This window comes from Sarcophilus harrisii, chromosome 3 (assembly GCF_902635505.1).
Source record: "Sarcophilus harrisii chromosome 3, mSarHar1.11, whole genome shotgun sequence".
In the NCBI taxonomy this organism is placed as follows: domain Eukaryota; kingdom Metazoa; phylum Chordata; class Mammalia; order Dasyuromorphia; family Dasyuridae; genus Sarcophilus; species Sarcophilus harrisii.
In genome coordinates, this window is record NC_045428.1 from 79,750,118 (window position 1) to 79,773,452 (window position 23,335).

The 23,335-nt window shown below is 39.0% G+C and overlaps 1 pseudogene; it reads right to left on the bottom strand.

Annotated features, from left to right (window-relative positions):
* Positions 1-3,723: 3,723 nt before the first annotated feature.
* Positions 3,724-7,362, bottom strand: LOC116422240 (annotated as a pseudogene).
* Positions 7,363-23,335: the final 15,973 nt, after the last annotated feature.

The following is a 23,335-nucleotide window of genomic DNA, read 5'->3' on the forward strand; positions in this document are numbered from 1 at the left end:
GAGTAGGTTCACAAGTATGTCAAGTTGAGCTGATGTCAGAATGTGTGGTTACTGCTAAGAAAGGGATTTTTATCTAAAAGAAAAAAAATAAGGAATTCTGCCAAAAGGGAGTACAGAGGCCACCTTGACCTTTGGTGCACAATTAAGTTTTCTGCCATGTTGCAGAAACGCCCTTGTAAACACCCTTGTTAAGCAAGGAGCAGTGGTGTATGACTGGGAAAGGGAATAACCTGATAGTGACAGTACAGTTGCTCATAAACAGTAATGTGTTGAAGGGGTCTCTCATCTGTGAGCAAATTGCTGAAGTGGCTGGGTTGGCTCTCCTCCCATTGGTAGATACCATGTACACAGTAAACCCATGAGCTGCTTCTCTGACTGGTGATTGAGGATTGCCTCTTATTTATGTGCTGTTCATGCTTTCAAAAATGTATAAAAATAAGGCTGTGCTGCATAATAAACTGGAGCTCTTTTTCTGAGTCTTCTGCCTCATTCAAATCACTCCTGAGAACAAAGGACTCTTATACTTTGAGCTCTCAACCAGGATGGCCACAACAGATGTAAAATACCTCATAGGAAAAACAACTAACTGTAATGTTCTCTGGTTCAGTTTTCTTGGGGGTCTCGGGGGCAGCCTTCTTTTCAGTTCGCTGATCACCACAAGAACAGCCAGGTGTTAAAAAGTCCAAATCCTTTATTGTCTGCTTCAAAGTCCTCTCTTCACTTGCGGCTCAGCTAGTTTTCTGGAGGCCTTCCGGAGTCTTGGTTTCAGTGGAGAAGTGAAGGAGGAGAGCCTGCCACCAAGGCGATGTGAGATGAAGTGAATGAATCTCTCCAAGTCCAAAGGTTTCTGCTTCAGCCTCCAGCCACCGCAAAGGTAGACAATGGAATGAATCTGTCTCAGCCTTTGGCAGCTATTATATACTCCATTATCATAGCTGTGAATCTTGTGGAACTATATTAAGTACTAAGTACATGTACTAAACTAGAGAACTATTAAGCGTCATGCTAAACAACCATTGTCTTTATCAATTCCACTGACTTAATACCTTGTAAGAATTCTTGTTTCAAGTTCAGAATTCTGGCCCATAACACCTCCCATTTTCTTTTGTTTTAGAACATAGGTGGTCATGCCCTCCCTGACTTCTCAAGGAGGTGAGAACCCCAAAAAGGTGATCATGCCTTCCCTGACTGCTCAAAAAATGGGTGAAAACACCAAAAAAGGAGGTGATCACACCCTCCCTGACATCTCAGGAAGGGAGATGAAAACACCAAAGGAAAATGGAGAATCAAATCAGATTAGTGGGTTTCTGAAGGGTCTCATTTGAAACAGGTATACATAAATTCATCAACATGGGAGGTATTACACATAATTATATAAATTACATAAGCACATAGTAACACAGGCTAGTAGTGATGTGACAAATAACATGAATCAACATGAGGAATTATACATGTCCATAAGTCTTAGAAATAGTCCAAAAGGAATCTATTGTCCAGTACTTCATGTGTGTAGGGAATCCAATGATTTTTGCAAGTTTTGAAGTCCTGCAATTGTCTCATTATGTGTTAGAGAATCTAATGATTCCTGCAGATTTTGAAGTCCTGGAACAATCTTATCACGTCTCAGAGAATCCAATGATTCCTGCTAGTTTTAAAGTTCTGTGACAGACTCATTATCAGCCATGCTCTTTCAGTGTCAGATGTCTCTTAGATCTTCTCCTTTGTTTTGAAATTTTTTCTCTTTTACTGTCTCGCTCCAGGTGCTTGTTGGCACCCATCTGATTCCTTCTTCATCTATAGAAATACAAACCCTTTCTCCCAAGCAGTTAACCTAGATAGTTCCTTCTATTTTACCACTTTCTAGATTTCTCCTCATCATCTTGCAATTACATTGGAGCACTGGACACTGCTCTTCTGTCAGATTAAAAATCCTATATTCTCCCCAATTGTAATCCCTTTCTCCCATCTGATTGCTTGTCTGTCAGTTAATCATATCAGAGTCCTAGACTTCTAAAGACTCTCTGGGTGTAAACTCAGCTGCCATCATGCCCCACCTGTCTTTTGTATGATATCTTGGAGCTGGGCTCTGCCTCTCGTTTCACTGGGTCAATATACATTCTGAGGTCCAGTGGAAACCTTGGTTGCATTTTGGACATAGAGTTTTGGGTCTTCTCTCACTCTGACCTCTCACTCTATCTCTATAATCTACATTGGGCTTTCGGATGCCCTGTTTTTCCACACTGAAAACATCAATGAGTTTCTCTGGAAGTCCCCTGCCAAGAGGGACCCTGTCTTCTCATGTTTTGCATCATAGCCTGGGTATAATAAGCATTTGTGCCCACTGTGGCACAGCGTCTTATGATCTCCTCTAAAGGAGCATCTTTGTGTAGTCCCCATATAATTCTTCTATAAACCTTATTAGCATTTTCCTTAGCCAGTTGTCTTATAATTCTTGTAGCTGCATTTTCTCCAATGGTTCTTGTGACAGCTGTCTGCAGACGTCTCACAAAATCTGCAAAAGCTTCATTGGGACATTGGGACCTTGCTCTATTTTTGTGAAGGCTTTCCCTCCATCTTTTCCTGGAAGGGAGTCCCATGCTTTGACTGCAGCAGTAGCAATTTGCTCATATGCTGCTATGGGGTAATTAATCTGTGCTGAATTGTCTGCATACTGACCTTTACTTTCTAGTTGGTCAAAGGTGATTTGTATTTTAACTCCAGTTTGCCTATTTCGTTGGACTTTTATCATGTAAAGTTCACTATACTCTGAAAGCCACAAGTTTTGACCTTGCTATAGATTTCCAATCACTAGGAATTAAGATTTCATAAACCGATTTCAGAAAGGCCTGGAGAGACTTACATAAACTGATGCTGAGTGAAATGAGCAGGACCAGGAGATCATTATATACTTCAACAACAATACTATATGAAGATCAATTCTGATGGACGTGGCCCTCTTCAACAATGAGATGAACGAAATCAGTTTTAATGAAGCAGTAATGAACTGAACCAGCTATACCCAGTGAAAAAACTCTGGGAGATGACTAAGAACCACTACATAGAATTCCCAATCCCTCTATTTTTGCCCACCTGCATTTTTGATTTCCTTCACAGGCTAATTGCACAATATTTCAAAGTCCAGTTCTTTTGGTACAGCAAAATAACGGTTAGGACATGTATACTTATTTTGCATTTAATTTATACTTTAACATATTTAATGTGTCTTGGTCATCCTGCCATCTAGGGGAGGGGGTGGGGGGGAAGGAGGGGAAAAACTGGAACAAAAGGTTTGGCATTTGTCAATGCTGTAAAATTACCTATGCATATAACTTGTAAATAAAAAGCTATTAAAAAAAAAGATTTTGAATAAGCCAAATTCTCTAGTAACATCTTAACATGACAACGTAGCCCCATAAAGAGTGCAACCCTTTTTCAAATCCTAAATTTTTTCCAGATCAAAAGGGGTGCATTTTCTCCTTTGTTGACCTGAAGAGTCAAATTCTTCAATTACAGGATATGCATTTATTTTTAAATTCTACATATCCTGTCCTTTTTTAGCTTTAACCAGTGCCTTTTGTAATCTTGTCCTAGGCTGCTTCATAGGTGGTGCTGATTGTGTTACTGCCCCTCTCCCTCCTCCTTCTTCCTCCACCCATGAAGGGTTAATTGGGGGGGCAGGGTAAGGGGTTGGGGAATGCTGCTGTGAAGCACCACATTTCTTAATTTTTTTTTTTTTTTTTTTTGGTTTCCATCAATAACTTTATTATGAGTCCAGTACAAAGTTGTGCCCTCCAGTGCCTGGGCAAAGGTGGGGGGGGAGACAGGGACACCCAGCCCCCCGAGGGGGGCGGGCCTGGGAGAAGGCAGGATGGGGAAGGGGAGGCGAAGGCACCGGCCTGCCGCCTGCTCAGCGGATGGTATAGCGCACGTAGGGAACCTCCACGTCCTCTCCGCTGTCATCATTGCAGCAGAGCTCCAGTACCAGCGCTTGGACGTGGCGGCCTAGCTTCCACTTGGACACCCGGCTCACGATCTCCGTCATGGGCTTGTCCAGCCTCTCCTTGAGCTTGGCAGCTGGCATGAAGAAGGAATAGAGCATGGACACACCCTGAGACAGCATCGTGATCTCCAGCTTGTGCTCCGTCTTGAAGTAGTCCAGAAATTGCTTGAGTTTCATCTCCTCGCCTCCGGGTTGCAGTCCCTTGACCTCGAAGCGATCCCAGAGTGTCCATTCGTGGTCGTAGTACTTGTGACGGGGCGCCGCGATGGGCTCTGAGAAGCCAAAGAAGGGCAGGGCGAGGTTGAGAAAGCCGTTCTTGTAGGCCTCGAGGCGCCGGTGGCCCTGCACCACCTTGTAGAGCTCCAGGCACACCAGGCCGACCATGGCCGCCGTGGTCGTGGCGATGGCCGGGATGATCTTTCCCGCGATCAGCTTGCTCTTGTGCCGGTCGGCCGGGGGGATGTCGTAGTTCTCAGCCCGAAGGTTGGAGGCGGCCACGATGAAATCCATGTGGAAATTATTATCGTCATCCTTCTCAAAATCGATGGGGTACATCTTGAACCCCGCCAGCTTCTCCAGGCTGGGCAGCATTGCCTTCAGCTCCTCCAGCCGACTGTCGTCCACAGAAATGCTGGCGCTCTGGAGCTCCTGGTCGGAGATGTGGATCTTAACGCCAGACTTGGGAGTGAATTCGGGCACATGCACTGTCTGGATGAGCGCAGCCACGGCCGTCCGGTCCCGAGAGCCCACCAGGCCGTAGGTTTGTGCAAACAGATTAGCGGCCGCCACGATGTAATCCAAATGCAAAGGATTCTGGATGTCAAAAGTGAGAGGATGAGGACATCGCTTGGGCCCGGACCAAAAGGGGGCACCAGAACTGGTCAACTGCTCGGGAGGGAAGTTGTGCAGCAGCTGGCGGATGTTGTTGACGTACTGGGCATGCCAGTGAAGGCAGGCCCAGGCCACACAGTCAGCCCACGCTCGGGGCCGCTGGAGCACCAAGCTCCGCTGGACGGCCTCCAGCAGCTCCAGGGGCTGCGACCCTGCCAGTCGCAGCGCGCGCTCCACAAACTTTGGATCTGTGAGGTACTGATTGACGCTCTCCGCTGACTGCTTGAAGAGGCCTTCAAACTCATCTCGGGCCCACTGCAGGGTGTGTTCAATGGCATTGGGGAAGTTCTTGAGGGTGCAGATGGGGATGGATTTTTCGGGGGGGTCTTGGCTGGAGCTGTAGGACTCGGTGAGAAAAGGGATCACCACCTGGACGTTGCCCTTGGTCCCCAGGGTGCCCGACTCCAGCAGAGGCTTCCGATAATACACGCAACGCCGATCCATGTACATGCGGGCGTCAACATTGTCCAAGGCGTTGGTCACACCGTCCAGGGCCTGGAAGAAGTCGTCATCGTAAATGCGCTCCGTGTCGGGACCCACGCGGTTCTGGTGACTGGTCACGCGCATCTGCGGGTTCATCTGACGGACAGCAGCAGCGGCCGTGTCCGACTTGAGCTTCGTGACATCCCAGGGCCGGAAAAGGAACTGCCGGTTGAGGTTGGACTTCTCGATGGTGTCCATGTCCGTGACGATGACCTCTCCGCCATCCCCACAGCCCAAGCCGATCATGGCAAAGTTCTTGAGCAGCTCACAGCCGATGGCCCCTGCCCCGACCAGGAAATACTTCTGCTTGCCGAGCTTCTCCTGCAGGTGAGAACCAAACACGGCCACTTGGCCATCATAGCGGTTCTGGCGCGGGCGGCAATTGTCCTCAGTCAGGACCTGTTTGTCTTCGGGCAGACACTCCAGAGCATCAAAGTACAGCCATTGCATGATGGGCATAAACTTTCCCGAGCAGGCCTTCATAACTTCCTGGGCGGCCAGGCCCCCGATGAAAGCGTTAATGGGAGCCAGGTCTCCAGCTGCCATGTAGGCCAACTGTCGCACCAGCTCCTCGTTCAAATCCTCCTGCAGCAGCTGGGGCGAGGCAGACTCTTTAATGGCCTGCGCCAGGCTCACCATCTCCGCTGCATCCGCCTGGTTTTGAGGATGAGGCAGCCGCCCTCGCTGGCTGTAGAACTGGTGGAGCGCTCGAAAGGCCAGGTGCAGATGGGCGGGGCGAGAGAACTTGGCAAAATCGGTCATCACAAATTCGGGCTCAGCCATAGATAGAGAAAGGGATTTAAAACTGATCTTCTTGGGTACTTTGACCTGGGTGACGATCCCACCTCGGATGTAGTCAGAGAATCTGGCTGTGTCGCAAATGCTGAAGGTGTAGCGGCCTAGGACTTTGATCTCCACAGGTGATATGCCGTTAAGCTCACTCATGCCTTGCACTTCGGTGAAGGTGACAAAGTCGCCAGTCTCGAAGCCATGCCGGGCCTCGTCCAGGCAGGTCACCACACCCGGGCTGTCCTTTGTGACCATAGAAACCATGGCGCTGAGCGGCTGCTCCCCATTTGCGTCCGTCAGGACCATTTCTTCACTGAAGTCGCAGAAGAGCTGCCCGAAAAGGCCCCGAGTGTCGGCCACCACTAGCTTGATACCACGACTGTGGCAGAACTCGCCTATGCGCAGCTGCTCCTCCAGAGGAGAGTTGGTGAGGACGACCACATGGAAGTTGCTAAGGAAGTCCTCAGTAAGAGGCCCTGTGTAGGAACAAACCGGAACGTAGGCGTTGAGCTCAGCCAGACGGGGTTGGGAAACCTCTGCCCGGTTCTTGCCCACGTCTTCTTCTCGAAGGTAGAACTGAGAAGAAAGATCAGCCCACTGGGCAGCCCCCTGATCATGGAGGGTAACAGCTTTGACTCCACCAAGGATAATGTTCTTGGCGATCTCAACTCCTAAGCCCCGGAGGCCAGACACTAGGACGCTGGAAGTCTGAAGTCGCTTCATGGCGTCGTGGCCTAGCACATAAAGCTGCCTGGAGTATAGGCCCTCGTCGATGTCAACCTCGTTCCCGTTCTTGGCCATTCCGTTGGCAGCTATAGTGGGTAATTCAGAGGGAACAGGATGGGTAGGAGAGCAGTTAGAACCTGGTTTTGGCTCAGGCCCGGACACGCGACGCTTCTTGGACCCCAGCGAGCTGGACATCCCCTCCTCCGGCTGGAAGCCGGCAGAGGCCTAGCCTTCCCCTAGAGCTGGAGCTGGTGATGGAGCGGAAGCCAGAGCTGACTGCCGCTATGGAGCCCCGGCTTGCGTAGCGACGGCTGAGCGCAGAACTACCACATTCCTTAATTTCATCAGAATTGTACTTAACTCCTTTCTTGTCTAATTCTTCATGCTTTTCACCTAATTTTTCTGTATCCTCTCTCTTTCCTGCACTTTCTTCTTTTTCCTTATTCTATAACATATAATTCCCTAAAGCCAGTTGTATTAAGTTATATGTATAAAGTGTTTCTTTAGAAATTGAGTCAGATCCATTATCATTATAGTATTCACATAGGTGCTCTCCTACTAATTTCCACTCCTATGGATCTAATTTTTTTTTTCCTTAGAGAACCAAGGGGATGTGTATTGTACTGTTTCTAAAAGTTCAATGATCTGCTCCCGAGTTACAATCAAATCTTGGTTTTTCATAAGTCTGACAATTCTGTCTACACATTTTCCTTGAATTGAAAAAGAATATAATGTTCTCTGGTTCAGTTTTCTTGGGGATCTCTAGGGCAGCTTTCTTTTCAGTTCAGTAATCACCACAAGAACTAACCTGGAAAATAGAACCAGGAGAGACAATCTAAGAATTATTGGATTACCTGAAAATCATGATGAAAAAAAAAAAAAGCCTAAACAACATTTTTCAAGAAATCATCATGGAAAACTACTCTGATGTCTTAGAGCCAGAGGATAAAATAGCCATTGAAAGAATCCATTGATCACCTCCTGAAAGACCCCAAATGAAAACTCCAAAGAATATCATAGCCAAATTTCATAATTATCAGATAAAGGAAAAAATATTGCAAGCAACCAGGAAGAAATAATTGAGATATTGAGAAGCCACAATCAGGATTATTGCGGATCTAGCAGCTTCTACTTTAAAGGACTGAAGGGCCTGGAATATGATATCCTGAAGGACAAAGGAATTTAAACTGAAGCCAAGAATCAACTACCCCACAAAATGAAGCATTATTTTTCAGGGGAAAAGATGAACATTCAATGAAATAGGTGAATTTCATTTATTTTTGGTGAAAAAGACAGAGCAGAGCAAAAAAAATTGATCTTCAAATACAGAATTAAAGAGAAGCATTAAAAAGGTTAAAAGGAAAGAAAAAAAATTTTTTTTAAAGATTGAAAAGTTTACATCCCTATATGAGAAGATGAAATGTTTTAACTCTTGAGAACTAAACATGGGTTAATTGCATCACATGAAAAGGCAAAAAAAAAAAAAAAAAAAAAAAAAAAGACATTACAATTAAGGGAAAGAAGGGAGGGGGATGAGCATTGTGTAAATTTTAGTCTCATCAGATTTGGCTCAAAGAGAGAATATCAAACATATTTACTTTGTCTTACCATATAGGGAAATAGAAAGAGAAAGGGGAAAGGAATAGGAGAGGCTAATAGAAGGGAGAAGGAAAAGGTATAAAAAAGAGGGGAGGAGTTGTAAAAGGAGAGGACTGTTTAAGGGAAGTGGTGTTCAGAAGCAAAATAATGGGAAGGAGGGAAAGGAAAGAGAAAAATATAACTTGGAGAAAATAAGATGGTAGGAAACAGTAATTTTAACTGAGAATGTGAATGGGATAAATTCTTCCATAAAACAGAAATGGATAGCAAACTGGATTAAAAGTAAGAATCCCATAATATGTTGTTTACAAGAAACATATTTAAAGTAGAGTGATATATACGGAATAAAGATAAAAGGCAGGAGCAGAATCTAGTATGCTTCAGCTGAAGAAAAAAAAAAAAAAAACAGGGATAATGATCCTGCTCTCAGATCAAGCAAAAGCAAAAATAGAATTAATTAAAAGAGAGAAAGAAACTATGTTTTGCTAAAGGGTACCATAGATAATGATTTAATATCACTATTAAATATATATGTATCAAATGGTATAGCATTCAAATTACTAGAGAAGTTAAGAGAACTGCTTGAAGAAATGAACAGCAAAACTATACTAGTGAGAGATTTCAACCTTATTTTCTCAGAACTAGATAAATTGAACCAAAAAATAAGAAAGAAATTAAGGAGGTAAATAGAAGTTTAGAAAAGTTAAATATGATAGACCTTTGCTGAAAATTGAATGGAGAAAAAAAAGGAATTTACTTTTTTCTCAGCAGTACATGGAACCTACACAAAAACTGACCATCTTTGAGCACATAAACACTTCAAAATCAAATACAGAAAAGCAGAAATAGTAAATGCATCTTTTTTTCAGATCATAATGCAATAAAAATTACATGTAATAAAGGGCCAGGAAAAATATGCCAAAATCAATTGGAAACTGAATAACCTAATCCTAAAGAATGAGTGCATGAAACAACAAATTGTAGACACAATTGATGATTTCATCCAAAAGAATAAAAATAATGAGGCAACATACCAAAATTTATGGGATGCAGCCAAAGTAGTTTTTAGGGGAAGTTTTATATCTCCAGATGCTTACTTGCATAAAATAAAGAGAAGATCCATGAATTGGGAATGCAACTAAAAAAGCTAGAAAAAAGAATAAATTTTTAAAAAATTAAATACCAAATGTGAAGTTCTGAAAATAAAACAGGTGATTAATGAAATTGAAAGTAAGAAAACTATTGAACTAATAAACAAAACTAAGACTTAGTTTTATGAAAACATCAAAATAGATAAATCTTTAGTTAATTTGCTTAGAAAAAGGAAAGTAAATCAAACTGCTAGTATCAAAAATGAAAAGGGTAAACATTCCACAAAAAGGAGGGGACTGTTTAAGGGAAGTGGTGGTCAGAAGCAAAATACTGGGAAGGAGGGAAAGGAAAGAGAAAAATATAACTTGGAGAAAACATGATGGTAGGAAACAGTAATTTTAACTGAGAATGTGAATGAGATAAATTCTTCCATAAAATAGAAATGGATAGCAAACTGGATTAAAAGTCAGAATCCCATAATATGTTGTTTACAACAATTAAGGAGGAAATTAAAGCAGTAATTAGGAGCTATTTTGCCTAATTGTATGCTAATAAATCTGATAATCTAAGTGAAATGAATGAATAATTTAAAAATATAGATGGTTCAGATTGACAGAGGAGGAAATAAACCACTTAAACAGTTCCATTTTAGAAAAAGAAATTGAACAAACTATTAATCAACTCCCTAAGAAAAAATCTCCAGGGCCAGATGGATTTACAAGTGATTTCTACCAAACATTTAAAGAACAATACTATACAAACTATTTAGAAAAAATAGGGAAAGAAGGTGTTCTACCAAATTCCTTTTATGACACTGATATAGTGTTGGTAAATAAACCAGGTCAAAACAGCAGGGGGGAAAATAGCCCAATTTGCTTAATGAATATTGAGGCAAAAATCTTGAACAAAATATTAGCAAAGAGATTACAGGAAATTATGACCAGGATATATATGCCATGACCAAGTAGGATTTATACCAGGAATGCAGAGCTGGTTCAATATTAGGAAAAATATTAGTGTAATTGACTATATCAATAACCAAACTAACAGAAATCATCTGATTACCTAAATAGATGCAGCATTTCACAAAATCCAACATTCATTCCTATTAAAAACACTAGAGAGCATAGTAATAAATGAAGTTTTCCTTAAAATTATCAGTAGCATCTATTTATTTAAAACCATCAGCAAGTATCATATGTAATGGGAATAAATTAGAAATATTCTCAATACGATAAAGGGTGAAATAAAGTTACCCTCTATTACCATTACTATTCGATATTGTATTAGAAATGTTAGCTTTCGCAAAAAAATTAAAAAATTAAAGGAATTAAAGGAGGTGATAAGGAAACTAAATTATCATACTTTTCAGATGATATAATGGTATACTTAGAGAATCCTAGAGAATCAACTAAAAAACTTCCAAAAACAATTCACAACTTAAGCAAAGTTGCAGGATGCAAAATAAATTTACATAAGTCATTATCATTTTTATATATTACCAACAAAGTCCAGCAACAAGAAATACAAAGTGAAACTCCATTTAAAATAACTGTAGATAACATAAAATATTTGGGAGTCTACCTGCCAAGACAAAGTCAGGAACTATATAAACACAATTACAAAACACTTTGCTAACAAATAAAATCAGATCTAATCAATTGGAAGAATATCAAGTGCTCATGGGTAGAGTGAGCTAATACAGTAAAAATGACAATTCTACCTAAACTAATCTACTTATTCAGTGCCATATCAAACTCCTAAGAAATTATTTTATAGAGCTAGAAAATATAACAAAGTTCATCAAATATAATAACAAAGCTAGAAAATATAAGAACAAAGCTAGAAAATATAAGAACAAAAGGTCAAGAATTTCAAGGGTAATAATGGGAAAATATAAATGAAATGACCTAGCTGTATGAGATCTAAAACTATATTCTACAGCAGCAATCATTAAAATCATTTGGTACTGACTAAGAAATAGAGTGGTCAATCAGTGGCATAGGTTAAGGTCACAACACACTATTTTAGGTTCACAATATAATAATCTAATGTTTGATAAACCCATAGATCCCAACTTCTGGGATAAAAATTCACTATCCGATAAAAAATTGCTGGGGAAGTTAGAAATTAGTATGGCAGAAACTAGGCATTGACCCATACCTGAAATCCCACACCAGATAAGGTTAAAATGGCTTCTTGATTTAGACATAGTCATCCTATAATCAAATCAGAAGAACAAAGGATATGCTATGTCTCAGATCTATGGAGAAGGAAAGAATTTGTGATCAAAGAAAAACTAGAGTACATTATAGAATGCAAAATGGATAATTTGTTGTTAAAAAGGTTTTGTACAAACAAAACCAATGCAGACAAGATTAGAAGAGAAGCAGAAAACTAAGAAGAAAATTTACACCCAAGGCCTCATTTCTAAAATATATAGAGAATTGATTCAAATTTACAAGAAGATACCATTCTCCAATTGATAAATGATCAAAGATATGAATAGACAATTTTCAGATGAAGAAATTTAAACAATTTCTAGTCATATGAAAAAATGCTCTAAATCACTACTGATTAGAGAAATGCAAATTAAAACAACTCTGAAGTATCACCACACCTCTCAGATTGGCTAAGATAAAAGGAAAAATTTTTGATGAATGTTGGATGGATGTGGGAAAACTGGGATACTAATACATTGTTGGTGGAGTTATGAATGGATCCAACCATTCTGTAGAACAACATAGAGCTATGTCCAAAGGGCTAAGAAACTATGCATACCCTTTGATCCAGCAGTGTCTCTACTTGGCCTGTATCTCAAAGAAATTATAAAAAGGGAAAAGGACCCACATGTGCAAAAATGTTTGTAGCAGTCCTTTTTGTAGTGGCCAGGAACTGGAAACTGAATGGATGCCCATCAGTTGGAGAATGGCTGAATAAGTTATGGTATGTGAATGTAATGAAATATTATTGTTCTCTTAAGAAATGCTCAGCAGCATGATTTTAGAAAGACTTTGAGAGACTTACATGAACTGATGCTAAGTGGAGTGAATAGAAGCAGAAGATCATTGTACACAGCAAAAAGATTATATGATGATCAATTCTGATGGATGTGGCTCTTTTCAACACAAAGTTATTCAGGCCAGTTCCGATAGGCTTGTGGTAGAGAGAGTCATCTGAGCCCAGAAAGAAGAATGCGGGGACTAAGTGTGGATCACAACATAGTATTTTCACATTTTTGTTGTTGTTTGCTTTCTTTTTGTTTTCTTTCTCACTGTTTCCTTTTTTGATCTGATTTTTCTTGTGCAGCATGATAAGTGTGGAAATATGTATAGAAGAATTGTACATATTTAACATTTACTGGATTATTTGCCATCTAAGGGAGGGATTGGAGGGAAGTTAGGGAGAAAAAAATTAGAACACAAGCTTTTGCAAGGGTGAATATTGAAAACTATGCATATGTTTTGAAAATAAAAAGCTTTAAAAATTTTAAAAATAGCAACAACTTTATTCAATGATTACTCTTGAGTAATTTAGCTCTTCCTAACAATAAAATGATCCAAGACAGTTCCAAAGGACTCATAATGGAAAATGTCATTCACATCCAGAGAAAGAACTGATGGAGTCTGTGTGCATATCAAAATGTAATATTTTTACTTTTTTCATGTTTTTGTTTGTCTTTGGTCTGTTTCTTCTTTCACAACAAGACCAAGATGCAAATATGCTTTTCATGATTGTATAGATATAACCTAATATCAAATTTGTTACAATCTTAAGGAAGAGGCTAGAGGAAGAAAATTTGGGACTCAGTAACATTTTAAATTAATATTAAAAAATTAAATTAATATTCAAAAAATGTTTTTTAAACTTTAAAAAAGAGAATCCATTCTACAAATTATCCAACAAGAAATAATCCAGCTTTCAATTAGAGACCTCAAGAAAGTGGGAAATTCATTAACTCTTCTATCATATAAGTACCAACAAAATACTTTCTGAAAAACCTGGGGAGATGTGTATAAAATGATATAGAATGAAGTGAGAGAATCATGAAGTCACTGTTATAGTAACAGAAATATTGTAAGTATATCTACTGAGAAAGACTTAGCTACTCTGATTAACGCAATGATACAAGACAATTACAAAAATGTTATTGACCTCTAGAGAGAGAACTGATGAACTTTGAGTGCAGATGAAGAGTGATTTTTAAAACTTTGTTTTTCTTGTTTTGAATATGTGTGTATGTGTTTTCTTTTGCAACATGGCTAATATAGAAATAAGTTTTCATGACTTCACATGTTTAATCACTATCTTATTGCTTGCCTTCTCAGTGCATGAGGGAAGAATACCTGAGGGAGGAAGAGAATTAGGAACTCAAAGTTTTAAAAAGTTGAATGTTTAAAAAGTTTGCATATAATTGGTAAATATTTAATGAAATAAAAATTTTATAGGTCACAGGTGCAGTATTTTGTTTTGACAAAGAGGGATACTTCTTTCTCTGACAGAGGAGGATGATGGGTTGGGCAAAGATAAAGAGTAATGTTGACAAGAAAAAGGAAGGAAGTTGAGGAAGCTCATTTCAGATGGCCTTGATCTTCTTTGTTAAGTAGTGCTAAGATCATCTCTTGAGAAAAAAAGGGGAGGGTTAGGGTGAGGTTAGGAGATGGGGGAGCTTAAAAGGTTTGGAATAGCTACTGTGAAATTTCACAAGCGAGTTAACCAGAGAAAGATCCAAGGTTTGCCCATTAATCATGAAGACCCAGAAGATATTGGGCACAGAATTTTGAATTTATATGGTGTCCCAAAAGATTTAGTTAAGTTTTAAGCTTTAATAACTTAAAGCTTCAGTAAGACTTTGGAGATACATGTATAGTGGATTTCATCAGTGTTGTTAACAAGATTTTTTCCCAAGAATTCTTAGCAACCTACAAGCAGAGAAAAAAAAAAAAAAAAAAAAAAAAAAAAAAAAAAAAAAAAAAAAAAGCATTGGCTGTTATTCAGGACAAGAGATTGACATAATTTGTTTTATGGAAAATCAATAGGAGAAATGATTCTAGGATACCAGAGGCAAAATGCTGGAAATAATTAACTATCCTGTCCAATTTTCTTAGTCTGTCAAAGACAACCAGGAAGGGGCTTAGTGGCAAAAACAGACATCACTTCTGCAGAAAGTCAAGTTGTTCTGTGGAAAAAAATTGCTTAGCAAAAATTTCTCTTTGTGGGAGTGGCACAGTTTCTAAATGGCAAGTATCAGAACATAGTTTCATTATGTTTGTCCTGAAAGTGGATTTTTCATCTTAGATATGCAACTAGTCAAGGTTGTTAGAACTGCCCATATGGTGAGACTGGAGGTGAAGCAAAAGGATGTCCCTGGATTTCTCAAGCTAATTGAGAGTATGTGAGTTTGAAATAACTCTAATAGAGGTCTCTAGCTTAAAGCAGCTTCAAAAAAGAGTGCACATAAAAAATGATTAAAATAATGATAACTATAGGGAGGTAAAAGCTAAACAAAATCACACAACCAATTCTACACTTTTAAGATTCGGAAGGAAGTTAGAAGTAGATAGCCCCATACTCTAGCTTGTTTTTCAACATTTTGTATTTTTGTGCCTTGCCTCTATTCATCTAGATTGAAAGTCTTTTAAGAGTATGTGTCATTTCTTATATTGTCATATCTTACAGTCTTTGTTACCACCACAGTATGTAGCATAATGTCCTACATATAGAAAGCACTCAACAAAAATTTGTTTATTGGTCATTAGAACAACAATCCTGGTCCCTCCATTCAAGTAAAATTTCTTTCAAATAAAACTTTAAGCCCTGCTTGGTCTGGCTCCAGCTTACCTTTTCAGGTTTAATACATAATATTCTCCTTCTTCTGCATTCCAGACAAACTGGCTTTCTATAGCACTGTACATCTCCTCATGACCATGGAATTGGATAGGATTTAGAATGACTTCCTCTCTGGACCTTGGAATATGTCAGTTAACAAGTATTTATTAAATACCTACTATATTCCAGGCATTTGTTCATTGGATTCAGTGATTAGAGCCAATATCCCTCAGAAATCTTCAATCTCAGGATAAATTCAAGAATATAATCAAAGAGTAGGATAAAGATGTGAACAAAGAGAGGGCTAAGTAGCGGGAATTACTAACAAGAGAAGAAAGGTGTGTTCTCAGAAGAATGGCCAGACCCTGATGGGAGAGAAACAATTCACTGAGCAAAACCTTAGTTCCCAGTAAGGCATATTAGAATGTATTCTTTCTATGGCTGTCCCTCTTTTGTATGCTTCGAGCATCAACTCAAGTCCCACCTCCACAGTTGCTTGGTAGCTATCTCCATTCACCAAAATTACTATTTATCTACATACACATATTTATTTTTCAGTCATGTCCAGCTCTTTGTGACTTCTTTTTTGGCATTTTCTTGGCAAAATACTGAAATGGTTGTCATTTCCTTCTCTAACTCATTTTGCAAATGGGACAACTGAGGTAAAAAGGATTGAATGGCTTATTCAGGATCATACAGCTAATAAGTATCTGGGGCTGGGTTTGAACTCAGGAAGATGAGTCTTCTTGATTCCAATGGCACTTTATCCACTTAGTCATTTAGTGTTCTTTTCCCTTCCCACTCTTTTCCTCCCTCTCTCACTTCCCTCTTTTCCTTTCTTTCTCTGTCTCTCTGTCTGTCTCTGTCTTCTTCTTTCTCTTTATTCTCTGTCTGCTAAATAAACATGCACACACACACACACACACACACACACACTCTACTCTGTCACCTCCCCAAAAGACTAAGAGTTCCTTGATCTCCCTTCCACATCATGACTTTCCGCATCATAGTTTTGATACATCACAGGACAATGTAAGAAATTAAATGGGGATTTGCAGGGAGTTTACAGAAGCCACAGACAACATGCAAAGGCCAGTAGATGACACAGAGCCTATGACGAAATCTTTAAGCCAAATTTGTAATAAGTATTGTAAATACCCCATATAATAAAGAGAAAAAAATCAGACCTTCTCTGGTGTGAAGGGAAGGCCAAAAAGTTATATGCAGATTTTCCAGATCAAGGAGTTATCATGACCCTACTCCCTACCATAATGTGGAAGGGATAATTATTTAATTTTTGTCTTTGTATTTCCAACATCTAACAGAGTATTTGGTACATAGTAGTTGATTAATAAATGCTCATCAAATCAATGCATAAATAAAATATCAATTAAATTCAACAAATATTTATTAAGACCCTATTATGTTTCAGGCACAGAGCTAATCAGGTTCATATGTAAGGGAGTAAAAACACTAGACTATGAATCAGGAAATCTCTGTCATATAACTTTCTAGGCCTCAATATCTCTATCTGTAAAATGGGTAAGTTGGACTAAGGAATTTCTCAGATCCCTCCTATGATTCTATAGCTCAAAGACAGAGGTCAGGATTTTAGGATATTTTAAGAAATGGTGTTACTAAATTGCCACACTAAGCTTCCATCTTGTTCTTGAGTTGTGTTCTTATAAAAGACAAAGAGTTGCGTTTTTATAAAAGATAAAAAGGCAAAGAGTCTTTTAAGAACATTTATCCTAGGGAATAAAATTCCTTGAAAATTAAAATTGATGAAATGGAAAAGGAAGTATAAAAGCTAATTGAAGAAAATGACCCTTAAAAGTTAAAATTGGGCAAGTGGAAGCTAATAACTCAATGAGACATCAACAATCAATCAAATACACTCAAAAGAATGAAAAAAAATAGAAGAAAATGTAAAATATCTCTTGGGAAAAACAACTGATCTGGAAAATGGATCCAGAATAGACAATGTCAGAATCATTGGGCTACCTGAAAGCCATAACCAAAAGAAGGATCTTTCAAAAAATTATCAAGGTGAACTGTCCTGATATCCTGGAGCCAGCAAGTAGATAGGCATTAAAAGAATCTGCCAATAGAGCTGTGAGTCAACAGAAAAATACTGTAAGTGACCAGAAAGAAATAATTCAAATATTGGGGAGCCACCATCAAGATTATATAGGAAAATTGGGAAAACATAATTTGCTCTTGGTTAGGCTGAGCCAATATAATAAAAATGACAATTTTGACTATTTCACTTATCCAGTGCCATACCAATCAAACTACCAAAAATATTTGATAGAACTAGGAAAAAGTAACAACAAAATTAACCTGGAAGAACAAAAGGACGAGAATATCAAAATATAAAAAAAAGTGGTCTACAAAACCAGATCTCAAACAATAATATAAAACAATAATTATCAAAACTATCTGATACTGTTGTTTCTTTGACAACTATGACTGATATGGAAATATGTTTTACCTGATAGCATATGTATAACCTATATCAAATTGCTTACCATTCTTGGAATAGGGGAGAGGAGTGATGGTGGAAGAAAAACTTGAAATTCAAAATCTTGTAAAAAAAAAATAAATGTTAAAAATTGTGCTGACATGTAAAGGGGAGGAAATGAGATACTATTAATAAAATAATTAAAACTAGGGATTTTGATAGATTCCAGACACTGTGAGCCAACTGAAACATGGTAACCACAAAAAGCTAAGTCTATACTGGGCTTCAGTAAGGAAGGCATAGTGTCCAAAACAAAGAAGATAATTGTTCCCCTATTCTGTACTATAATCAATGCATATCTGTAGTTCTCTGTTCAAGTCTAGGTCCCTCATTTTTAAAAAAAATCTCTTTCTGTAGCATATCTAAAACAGGGTGATTAGAAGGGTGAAAAATTTAAGGTCGTGCTGAACATAGACCTATTGAAGGAGTTGTGTGTTTTTAACCTGGAAAACAAAATCTTGAGTCTGTTCAAGTATTAGAAAGTTTGATATTTTGAAAAGGAATTAACCTAGGGTAAAAAGCTAAAAGTTAACTGTGGAAGTTGTAGGCAGATAGATTTAGGTTCAATGGAAAGGAAAACTAATTTTAATGAGTGCGATCCAAAAGTGGAAAGGGCTGCTTCGATGGCTATTTAGATTCCCTTTCATTATTGGTCTTCAAGCAGAGGCTGAACAACTGTTTTCAGGAGAAGTGATTCTTGGTCAAATATGAGTAGAATGGGTAGAATGCCCACTTCTGATTCTTTCAAATAAAGTAAAGCACCCATATAAAGTAGCATGTGTGCATGCATACATACAAAAATACATACACAATCAAAACCATAACAATGAAGTGCACAATAACTACAATCATAAAAGAAAAAGTATGTAAGAATGAATGGACAAAGAATCCTGATGGAGATTTAAGGAGTGACTAAAACATTTCAACTTTGTGAGTTAAAAATAATTCATTTGAATATAAATTATTATTAAGCAAATTTGTTTGGTTGGATTGGTGTTATGTCAAAATTTTAATAAATTAAAAGGCCATGTGAAAATGTAAGAAGGGGAAGAGAGATACCACAGTATATAGAGCACTATGGACCCAAGTTCAAATCCTACCTCAGGCTCTTAAAACTTACCATTTAGTAGTTCTATACACCTGAGCAAATCACTTAATCCTAATTGCCTTGAAAAATAAATCAGGTAAGAATGTGGGAAGGGCCACCACTAGGAATTTGGCAGTTAGGTGGCTGAATAGGTAAAATTCTGTCTTGGTAGCTGTGTGACCCCAAGCAAACAACTTAACCTCTCTATACCTCAGTTTACTCATCTGTAAAATGAGGATGTTCCATTTGCTGGCATCTGATTTCCCTTTCAGTTCTACATCTATGATTCTATGAAAAGGAGAGACAACCATGGCTCCCACCACACCTGGAATCAATGTGTTCTCTTAGAATATAGGGTAATATCCTCCATTCCTCTTGATTCAAATGAAGCAAGACTGAGTATTTTCAAGAATTTTACTAGTAAACAGGAGGAAGTAGAAGAAAACAAATTTGTCAGTGAATCTACAGAGGAGAGATTTCTATTCCTGAGGTAACTAAAGCCTAATCCCAGATTGATTTATCTGATAAAGCATTAGGAATATTCTGAGTATTCTATGCCTCAATATTAAGTCTCAGATCCTGGATCCTTCAGAGATGCATGGTGTTTTTATTTCTTATTCTATGGACTTTTTGGCAGATTGTTGTCTAACTGCTAAGTTGTTTTTTTTGGGGGGGGAGAGGAGGGGTGAGACAATTGGGGTTAAGTTACTTGCTCAGGTTCACACAATAAGTATTAAGTATATGAGGCTGGATTTGAAGTCATATTCTCCTGACTTCAGGGCTGGTGCTCTATTCCCTGTATCATCTAAGTGCCCCTGTTTCTTAATCTAACCTAGCCCACATAGCATTATGGCAAATAATTCCATTGCTGGGGTCTTTCTTCTTCATATCAGTTCCTTCCAACAATCAAGCATAGCCTAGCTTCTTGTCCTGTTTCAATCTCTCTTTCTCTCTCACACACACACACACACATACACGCACGCACACACACAATTCGAATTTCTGATCTGAGAGATGACTTCAAATCTAATATCATCAGAGCAGACATGATTGCCATACTCTGATCTTTGATCAAGCTATTGCCACAACTAGAAAGGCAAGAGCAATTGACCTTGAGGGTAGGAAGGCAACAGGAATTGCCAATAACCGTGATGAGGGCATCAACCTGTTCCCTGGCCCCTGCAGACGCAACCTCTGGCCATGCTATGAAAGCAAAACTAGCCCAAGTTTCCGGGACAATGTTTATGCTGCTAAATTGACTATAGCAGATGACAAGGCGAGATCTGTATGTGACATCAGGGAAGTTCTAGGAAAATCTAGATAGTTGGGTAGCTCTTCCTGTTTATCTAAATATATATTCTCCTTTGTGGTATACTAGGACCCTCATGATATGATCTCACAGAACTTTCTGGTAAGATTAGATCCCTTGCCAAACTCTAAGGTCAAATCAGCCAGTGCTAATACTGAAGGTTTGGGGGTAAATGAAGATGAACTCCAGTTTACATAGGTACAAATCTTGTCCAAATTAGGCATTGCCCAATTAATATCCAGAAAGTTTCATGTAGGAAAAATTCAAGAACTGTGAGGACAAAAGTCCATTGTTATATTTTCCAAGTAATCTCCTATTCATTATGCTGCCCATTGTTCTAGGAGCTCTCGGTCTGGTGTTTTTTGACCTCATATTTTATGTTCTTACCCACATTCTTACTCATTTTTCTCCTAAACCTTGCCAAAGCTTTTTCTGCCTGACTTCAAGATAGAAAATCTATCCAATTCTCTTTTTGTTTCTGTCTCTGTCATAGAAAGAGTATTTTTTTCAAGTTACACAAGCTACGATTTGGAGAACCCATGGCAGAGACATGAGACGTGACTGAGTCAGCCTAGATCCTTTGGACACAGGAGACTGTGTATCACAACATACCAGTAGATTTTGTCAGAAATCTGCAAGTAGGAAAATAGGTCTGCTTCCATTCCACTCAGGTCTTTGAGGTTAAAGGCTAAAATTGTTCTATTGGTCCTTATTACAAGGTTGACTTTGAACCAAAACTCTACCCATGGATCTGTAGTGAATACAGTTAATTATGAAAAAGCAAGAAATTTCATGTCTAGGTAGTGATTGGCTCATATGTCTAATATCTAGTTGACTGGCAGAAGTATAGGCCAAAATAAAGGACAAAGGAGTTTGTGCCCTGAAATTGGTAGAAGCCTCCGTGGTTTCCTACTACATCCTGTATTTAATATTGTTATGCCTCAGTTTCCCTGAATTATTTTGCTTCAGTTCCCTTGATAGTAACCCCCCTTCCTGGCCATTAGGACTGAGATAATTAGTGTTATGGGCCAGAGCTCTGTATTTGAAACAAGGTGTTACAAGGTTGATTACAAGGTGTTATGTCAGTGGAATTGATGAGACAAGGGTTATCTAGTTTAGCATGGTGCTTAATAGTTCTCTAGTTCAATATGATTGATTTAATCTTACAACAAATAATGGTTTCCTAGTAATATAATGATTGGCTTATACTCAAAATAGAACATATAAAGCTGTGACAAACTCAGTCAGAGTCAGAGACAGATGCAGAAGGGCTTGGAGAGAGACTTCAGAAGGGCCAGACACAGACTCAGAAAGGGCTTGGAGCCAGATTCATTCACTTCATCTCACAATACCATGGTAGCTGGCCTCCTGTACTTCTCCCACTGAGACCAAGGCTAGTCTGAAAGGCCTCTAAGAAAGCTAGCCTGGGCCCCAGGCAAGGAAACTAGATTGTGAAGGAGGTAATAAAGGATTTGGATTTTAACACTTGCTATTCTTGTGGTGATTACAGAAACGAAGGCTGCTACAAGACCTCCAGAAAACCACCAAGAACATTACAAATTAGGGCTACAGAGCTCTGGTCACTTTGGCATTCCAAAAAGTCATAAAACTCAAATACTTAGATGGAACTCTCTATCTTTCTGGCCCAGACTTCCTGTCTCTTGCTTGACTAGTTTCTTCACTCCCATCTTATCAGAATTTATGATTCTTCCTTCTTCACCCCCAACTTGTCAGAATTAAAAAGTTATGGTCCTTCCAGGAATTTCCACTCAACCAGTGCTCTGTCCCACTCTTGCCTTTTTTTCCCCCTGATCACTGGAGCCCTATAAGACTCTGAAATTACTTGCTTGTTGCTGGATGCTTTGAGACAAGAGTCCCATCCAACCTGGCTGGCTATGGCTTCATCAATCTAACTTCTCCACTATTAAAATATTAAAAACCTCTAATCTCTGTCTTGCCTCAGTTTCTCCAGCATTGCAATATCCACATACATGTTCTATGGGGAGAAATGATATTTGATTGCACAGCCTCACTATAATATACGTTCACAAATGGATGTGATATATGTGTTGGCCCATGACTACACTGACAAAGAAAGTTTAGATGAGGGAAAGCTTTGCTTCAATAAAAGGATGATTACATTAAATAAATTTTCCTTTGGGTGACAACTTTGATGATACGAACCTCCTTATATTATGTGTTATCTCCTGCCTTGCCTCCTGTTCTCTTAGGACATCAGAATAATTTCTATATTTTATGACATAATCCTTTGGTATGGCTTTATTTACCACTCTGAAATTAAAATTTTAATGGTTGTAAGTGATGAGATAAGTGGCAGTCAGAAAGTTGTTAAAATCTCCTTATGATCAGCACAGGTTTTCCATGAAAGAATTTATGAAACCCCGAATTATTAACTGGCAAAAATGAAAGTTTATTGTTGGACAGAAAGCCAGTCTTGCTAAAAGACTGACTTCTATAGGGGCAAAGTCCTATTAGAGAAATGGAGTCTGGCACTGAGAAGAGAATGCCTTTTCAGCGAGCAGGGTCCTAACAGCTGAGCAAGCTACTTTGGGCCTCTGCAAAGTTTAGAATCTGCCCTTTAAAAAGAGTCTTGAGGCTTCAGGAAGCCAAAGTTCCCATCCTAGATGCTTATCTGTATCCAGCCCAGATCTCCTATTAGAATTAACAACACTTCAAAGTGATGCTTTTTGACCAAGATTTCTAATTGAATCAAAGGCTCTGGCATCCCCAAAAGATAACTTATCTGGGAGAATATGCCTTCCCTAGGAGGGGCTGACACTCCAAAAGGGATCACAGATCAAAAGGGAACACAGTTTCAGTAAAGGAACAATTTCCCTCCCCCTTCATAAGGACCAGTATAATATTAGTACTTCTTCCTGCCAGCATCACACACAATCCCTTCTTTGACCTAGTCTTCTTTGATTCATGTAGCGCCTGGCCAAAATCAACTATCATGAGAGTATCATAATCAAGTAACTTTTCAAA